Below are 6,237 nucleotides of genomic sequence, written 5' to 3'. Positions count from 1 at the left end.
TTTTTAGTATTAAAATTAAGTTAAGAGCAGTGTTCGGAAAACTCAGTCTTCTAACTGGTTCCATTGTACTAAAAACCGGATTTGAGTTAAACCGGCAACCCTGTAAAAAACCGGCCAAACTCGGTAAAACCGGTGACCCGGTACAATGTTAAAATCCAGTTTTCTCAATTAAAATAAAAAAATAAAAAAAAATTGTAAATTTATAAATATTTCATTTAAAATCATATTTTTAAAAGTATATTTCCAAATAAATTAGTTTTCATTATATTTTTATATATTTTTAAGTTTTCATTTATTTATGTATCAATTTTAGTTAGATTCTAGAAATGATATAAATTTTTATAAAAATAATTGTATATATATATATATATTTAATTATTTAAATTTGATTATAATTTAAAACCCGGTTGAACCGGTTAGACTGGTCCGACCATTGACCCAGTTACAATGCCGAGTCAATGTCCGGTCCGGTTTTCAAAACATTGGTTAAGAGTTTATGTTAAAAAACGCATAATTTTAGTCTTCTAATGGTAGTTTCTTAAGTTAAGGGTTCTTAAAAAAAGTGTATAAAACTCATCAAAAAACGTATACATACATCTACTTAATACATAAACCAAGGGATCAGGATCAAAGATAGAACAAGGAACATGTTACAACAACCATCACAACTCACACATCATATCCACCAAAGTCTCTTTTCGAAAAAAAACAGAACAAGAAACATGAGAAACCAAACCGAGTCACTCTATGATTGTTTGTTCATCATGGCAGATGATGATGATCCCTGCATATGAGATCCCGAGCTTCTCCTATGCGACTACAGATGTTCTAATCTTCTACTATGGATATCTATATATTTTCTGAGACGGTACCTGTCTGAGTTTGTGAGAGACAATGGAGGGTTCAGAATCAGCATTGGTGCTTCCACTAGAAGGAATACCATCAAACGCACTGCTTTTGAGTACTGGTTTCCAGCCTTCTCTATCTCTCCCATAACCTCCTTAACCTGCAGAAAAAAGCCACATCCACAAGTGGGATTAAAACTTTTATTTAACCTGAACAACTCTTGTGAACCGTCTGCACAAACCAAAAGCATCAGACTCTAATAACCTTAGAAAAGTATAGGTTGTGGGGTTTCCTAATTCAAACTGCAGAGCAAGAAGTATATCAGCTGCCATCTTCACAATCTCTTGCTTAGTACAAGTGTTGTCTGTTATGTATCAGAAGTCTTAGGTGAAGTATGAGCAGCAGAACTACAACACAGGCTTTCACTAGGAAGAAGAAAAAATGTTCAACATCAATCTAGTATAAGGGGGCAGTGATTAGGTGAAGTATGAGCAGCAGAAGAAAACAGAGAAGAATCTCATGATGCATTCATTAACTATGCTGATTATAAAAGCTTTTGAATGGCTGGAAAGCTACAAACATGGCATTCACTAGAGTGAAGAAGATGATCTAGCATGATGAATAATCACCTATGAGCAAAACTTTAATACAGGGGCTATAAGGGGCATCAGAAGAAAACAGAGAATAAAAAAACTCACTCTCCATCATATGGTAAATGGTAGTAAAACCACATAGAAAACTGCAAACCAGGCTTTCACTACAAACATAGAATTCACTAGAGTGAGGATGATCTAGCAAGGTTTCCAATATGATGAAGAAATGTGCAAGATCGATCTAATATTCCGCGCAAAAGAAGAGAAAGACTAAACCTTTTCTTGGTTTGACAAAACATGACTGGTCTTGGTCTGAAACCTCTTGTGTTCTCACATGGTAGTTGTTATTGTTGTCTTAATTGAGTCAAGTAGGCCTGGGCATAAAATCCGGAACCCGAAATCCGAATCGAACCCGAACCGAAAAATCCGACCCGTTATCCGATCCGAAACGTAAAAATACCCGAACGGGTCTTGTAGAGTGGTACAAAAAATATCCGAATCCGAAGTGTTATTAACCGAACCCGAACACGTAACCCGAAAATTCCAAAATTAATAGTCAATATAAATATTTTGAAATATATATAAGTATTCCAATTATTAAATTCAATATTTGTGGTAATATTATATATAATAATAAATATTAAAATTCTAATAAATGCTTTAAGTACACAATTAGTTATAAATAAGTATTTTATAATTTGCTCATTGAAATAAAAAGTCTACTCTCTATAAGACAATACATATTGTTTACAAATGATGTTTGTTTTCATGCTTGATTTAACATTTTATTGTTATTTTATCAATTTTATATGTGATAGATTAATTTTTATTTAATTTAGATGTTTTTCTTTATGTTTTACTTCAAAAAATTTGTTTTTTACTTTGGTTATATCCTATCCGAACCGAACCGATATAACCCGAATCCGTACGATATATGATTACTTTATGGGTTTTATGATGCAATACAATTTTAAACCGAACCCGAAGTGTTATTATCAGAACCCGACCCGTACTAACAAAATTTTAGTATGGGACCTAAAAGCGTAAACCCGAAAACCTGAAAAATCCGACCCGAATGCCAACGAGTACCCGAACGCCCAGGCCTAGAGTCAAGCACTTATTTGATTCTCTCAATCATCATGCAAAGAGTATGGAATAAACCCAGCAGAGGAGCCAAAGCCATGCCGCTTCCGTTAAGCATTTAATCAAACAGAGAGGCGGAGGAAGCCGCGGCTGCAGAGATACGGCGGAGGAAGCCGTGGCGGAAGAGATACGGCGGCTGATGATAACACCCTCTTGACGGATTTCCAGGAACCGAGCACCGATAGAAAGATCGAGGAGAGCACCTTCGTCGACTCCAACTTTCCTTTTCCTCTCAATATCACAAAACCAATACGCTAGCTACACGTGTATACAAGAGCCGCTTCTTCCTGGTCTTAATTAAGAGCCGTTCGTTAGGTAATTAGGTATTTTTCTTTCTTTTTATTAATAATTACCCTAAAAAAACACACCTTAGAGCATCAACATCACTGAACTCCATGGTGAGTTCACACAGTTTTCGAAAAAAAAAAAATTTAAAATAAACAAAAGGAATGAACCTGCTTCTTGGGATTTCACTGTACTGAACCCGGATCATCGCTGTAGCGCGGGCTCCACGACACGTGGTAGCCCGCGATTGGTCCGATTAATAAATTTTTTTTTTTTAAAAAAAAACAAAAATCAAACAGAAAAAAATAATAATAAAAAAATACTTTGTGAACCCCTTTGATGAGGTTCATTAAGAGCACCCCCATTAATGAACTTATGGGGGGGGTTCACACAGATTCTAAAAGTTCACTAATGGGGGTGCTCTTGATGCTGATGCTCTTGGAGATCCCAATAAACATCCTCTTACTACTTTCTTCTTTTTCAATAAAGGATACATTAGTCTTTTCATTTTCGTCTTCTCCAGCCTTCTGTAACCTAATCACTCAGTCGCCAGTTTTTAATTCTTTTCATCACTTTTCATCTTTTTTTTTATTGAGTTTTTATCAACAAAAGCATATATCTATCTTAAATAGAACGGATTCTCAACAAAACTCAATTTCATCTTTGGTTTTCATGGTTTATGTAAAATCCAATTTATATATAATTGTAAAAATGTGCCGTTTTATATAGTTTTGCAGTCAACTCGGTATTTAATCGGCTTGCCGTGTAGTGCTTCCAATCAAGGCCATTTTGCCACACTCTCTCACCGAGGTGCGTAAACTCGGCAGATTACACGGCTAAAGCGCCATGTTTTCAAACACAAGATAAAATAGGAAAATATGCAAAAGAGGAGATCATATCAAAGTAGGCTTGAAGCCCATATGAAAATGTATAAACACAGAAAAGGATGTAAATTAGGGGATTTTAACTCTCGTTTGGAGTGTCAAACACAGCGGTTTCTATCGAGTCACACTATCTAAATGGTTAAAGTAGAAAATGATGCAAAATAATAGATCATATTAAAATGGGCTTGAACCCCAAAGAAAATGAATAAAAATAGAAAAGCTACAAAAAAAATACAAAACAGAAGATTTGAAACCCGTTTAGGGTGGCAAATACATAAATTTTTATCCAATCACACTGTCCAAACTTACGTATGCTGACTTACACTGAAGATTTTTATATTTGTGGGGTGTCAGCAGACACCCTACTTGTTATGTGGATCCGCCTCCGAGTGCGTGGAACCGAAATCACACATCGTCAATGTAACTTTGAGCGTGGGCTTTTCTTAGGTAAGGAGCAAGCGCTTGATTGATTTAGAAGATTGGCCTGCCCTTTATGAGATTTTCAATAGAGCTGAAAATGTTTCCTCACCATCAATATTTTCATAGTAAAAAACTAAGAAAACGAGCATTTAAATACTGAACTTACTCAAATTTGCCAAAAAATACATGAACTCTTTATTAACCTAAATAAATAAAAAACTTATGTTGACTGCCCCCTTTTAGATATGAGTTTAGGTAACATTAATTAACGTTAAGCAGCCTTTTAGTGTTAACGACGACATAATCGATTTCATCTCTTCTCCCTCTTATCTCCTTCATCACCTTAGAACCCTAATCTCTGCAATTTATTTCTCCTCTGGTTCTTCGTCTAAATCCCATCATGAACCCTAAGGAAAAAAGGAAAAAAAATTATGTACGTCGATCCAAGCCAAGAGAACCCGAGCATGAACCCCCACTTGTGGTTGAAAGCAACGCTGTGGAGAGGAATGGAGCTGAGGATGCTGACAGAGAGGAGTGTGAACGTGTGCCTGGTGATGACTGTGAAGCCATTGTTGACGATTCTGATGATGAATTGGTAGAACAAGTTGAAGAGAATGAAGCTCGAGAGGATGAAGCATCAATCGATAAGGTTTTGGTATTGGGAAAGACATTTTCCTCTGCGGCTGAGTTCAAGCAAGCTCTTTTGAGGTATTCTTTGAAAACAAAATACGACTTTAAGCTATACATTTCATCACAACTGAAGCTTGGTGCTGTTTGCTCGGACACTGAATATGATTGTCCTTGGAGGGTGTATTGTTCGTATGAAAAGAGGAAGCATAAGCTGCAAATAAAAGTGTATGTTAATGAACACACTTGTATACGGTCTGGGTACTCGAAAATGTTGAAGAGTTCGTCAATTGCGCAACTGTTTGCTGAAAGACTGAGGTTGAATCCAAAGCTTACAGCTATAGAAATTGGTGAAGATCAGGTATGCTTGTGTTGTTCTCTTTATATCTTCACATCATATTGATATGCTATGTTTTTTTTACAGGAAGGAGGGTCACAGCTTGGTTCACAAGGTGGATCACAGCTTGGATAATGAAGATGATGGTTCCTTTGTTGTGTTTACTTTTGTTTTTGTGATTGGTTTTCAAGTCGTGAGTTACACTAAAACTTTGATGTTGTGTTTCAGTTTTTTGGATGTTGCTTTTGTTGTTCTTAAACGAGTCTGCCATGTCTTTTAAGAATTTTTTTGTTAATTAAAATGTGAACTTAAAATCCTTCTTCTTAAAATAACGATGGTTATCTCGTGAAGCACGTGAATTTTCTGTTCCTTTTATTCATGTATTTGTATTAGAAGAGAAATTGGTGTGCTTCACTTCATTATTGTCCGATAGAGACTCTTCCTATATATTGTAATCTCTTTTTTCACTACGTATGTGACGTGCTTTCAATCTTATTCAATCACAAGTTACAAAAAAAGTGTTATTGAATTTAAGATTCTTAAAAAAAAAACTGCAGACACTTTGTTTCAGCTTAAAATAGAGTAATGATAAAGAAACATAAACTCAATGCAACTAGTAAAAGAAACAAAATTGTTTTGTGCTTATCTTCTAACTTGGAAACGTGTTTTAATAAGAAAAACTTGAATTCTCACAAAGTCTTACAAGTGATAATAAAACCAACACAACAACACATAGATAGAAGAGATTAATACAAGAGGTAGACAATGGCCAACACAGTGATAAAAGAGATTAATCCAAGACATATTTTCCACTTACTCATCAGAATTTTGGTCCAGATAACCTCTTCACGTCCAAGAACAAATTGGACAGTCCAAGATCATTTCATGGTAAAACCCAGTTGCTTCTGAAAGGAAAGTTTTGAACTGGAGCTTGAGATTTGCGACCCGTTCAGTCCGAAACAAAATTGGACAGTCCAAGAACAGAGACCAAATTGGACAGTCCAAGACATATTTTCCACTCCCACATATACACTTCGAAGGGAAACCTCTCTTTCCAAAATCTTGTTTTAAAAGTTACTCGAATTCATCTCTTTCATGTTTG

At 35.5% G+C, this 6,237-nt stretch overlaps 1 long non-coding RNA gene across 1 annotated transcript; it reads right to left on the bottom strand.

Annotated features, from left to right (window-relative positions):
- Positions 1–556: 556 nt before the first annotated feature.
- Positions 557–2,065, bottom strand: LOC106405072. Its single transcript, XR_007325146.1, has 2 exons — positions 1,716–2,065; positions 557–927 (listed from the first exon to the last, which is right to left on the bottom strand). It is a non-coding gene; the product is annotated as an uncharacterized LOC106405072 (long non-coding RNA).
- Positions 2,066–6,237: the final 4,172 nt, after the last annotated feature.

Source organism: Brassica napus, chromosome C6, assembly GCF_020379485.1.
Source record: "Brassica napus cultivar Da-Ae chromosome C6, Da-Ae, whole genome shotgun sequence".
In the NCBI taxonomy this organism is placed as follows: domain Eukaryota; kingdom Viridiplantae; phylum Streptophyta; class Magnoliopsida; order Brassicales; family Brassicaceae; genus Brassica; species Brassica napus.
The sequence above is the reverse complement of the archived record's forward strand: the minus strand, read 5'-3'. Positions and strand labels throughout refer to the sequence as shown.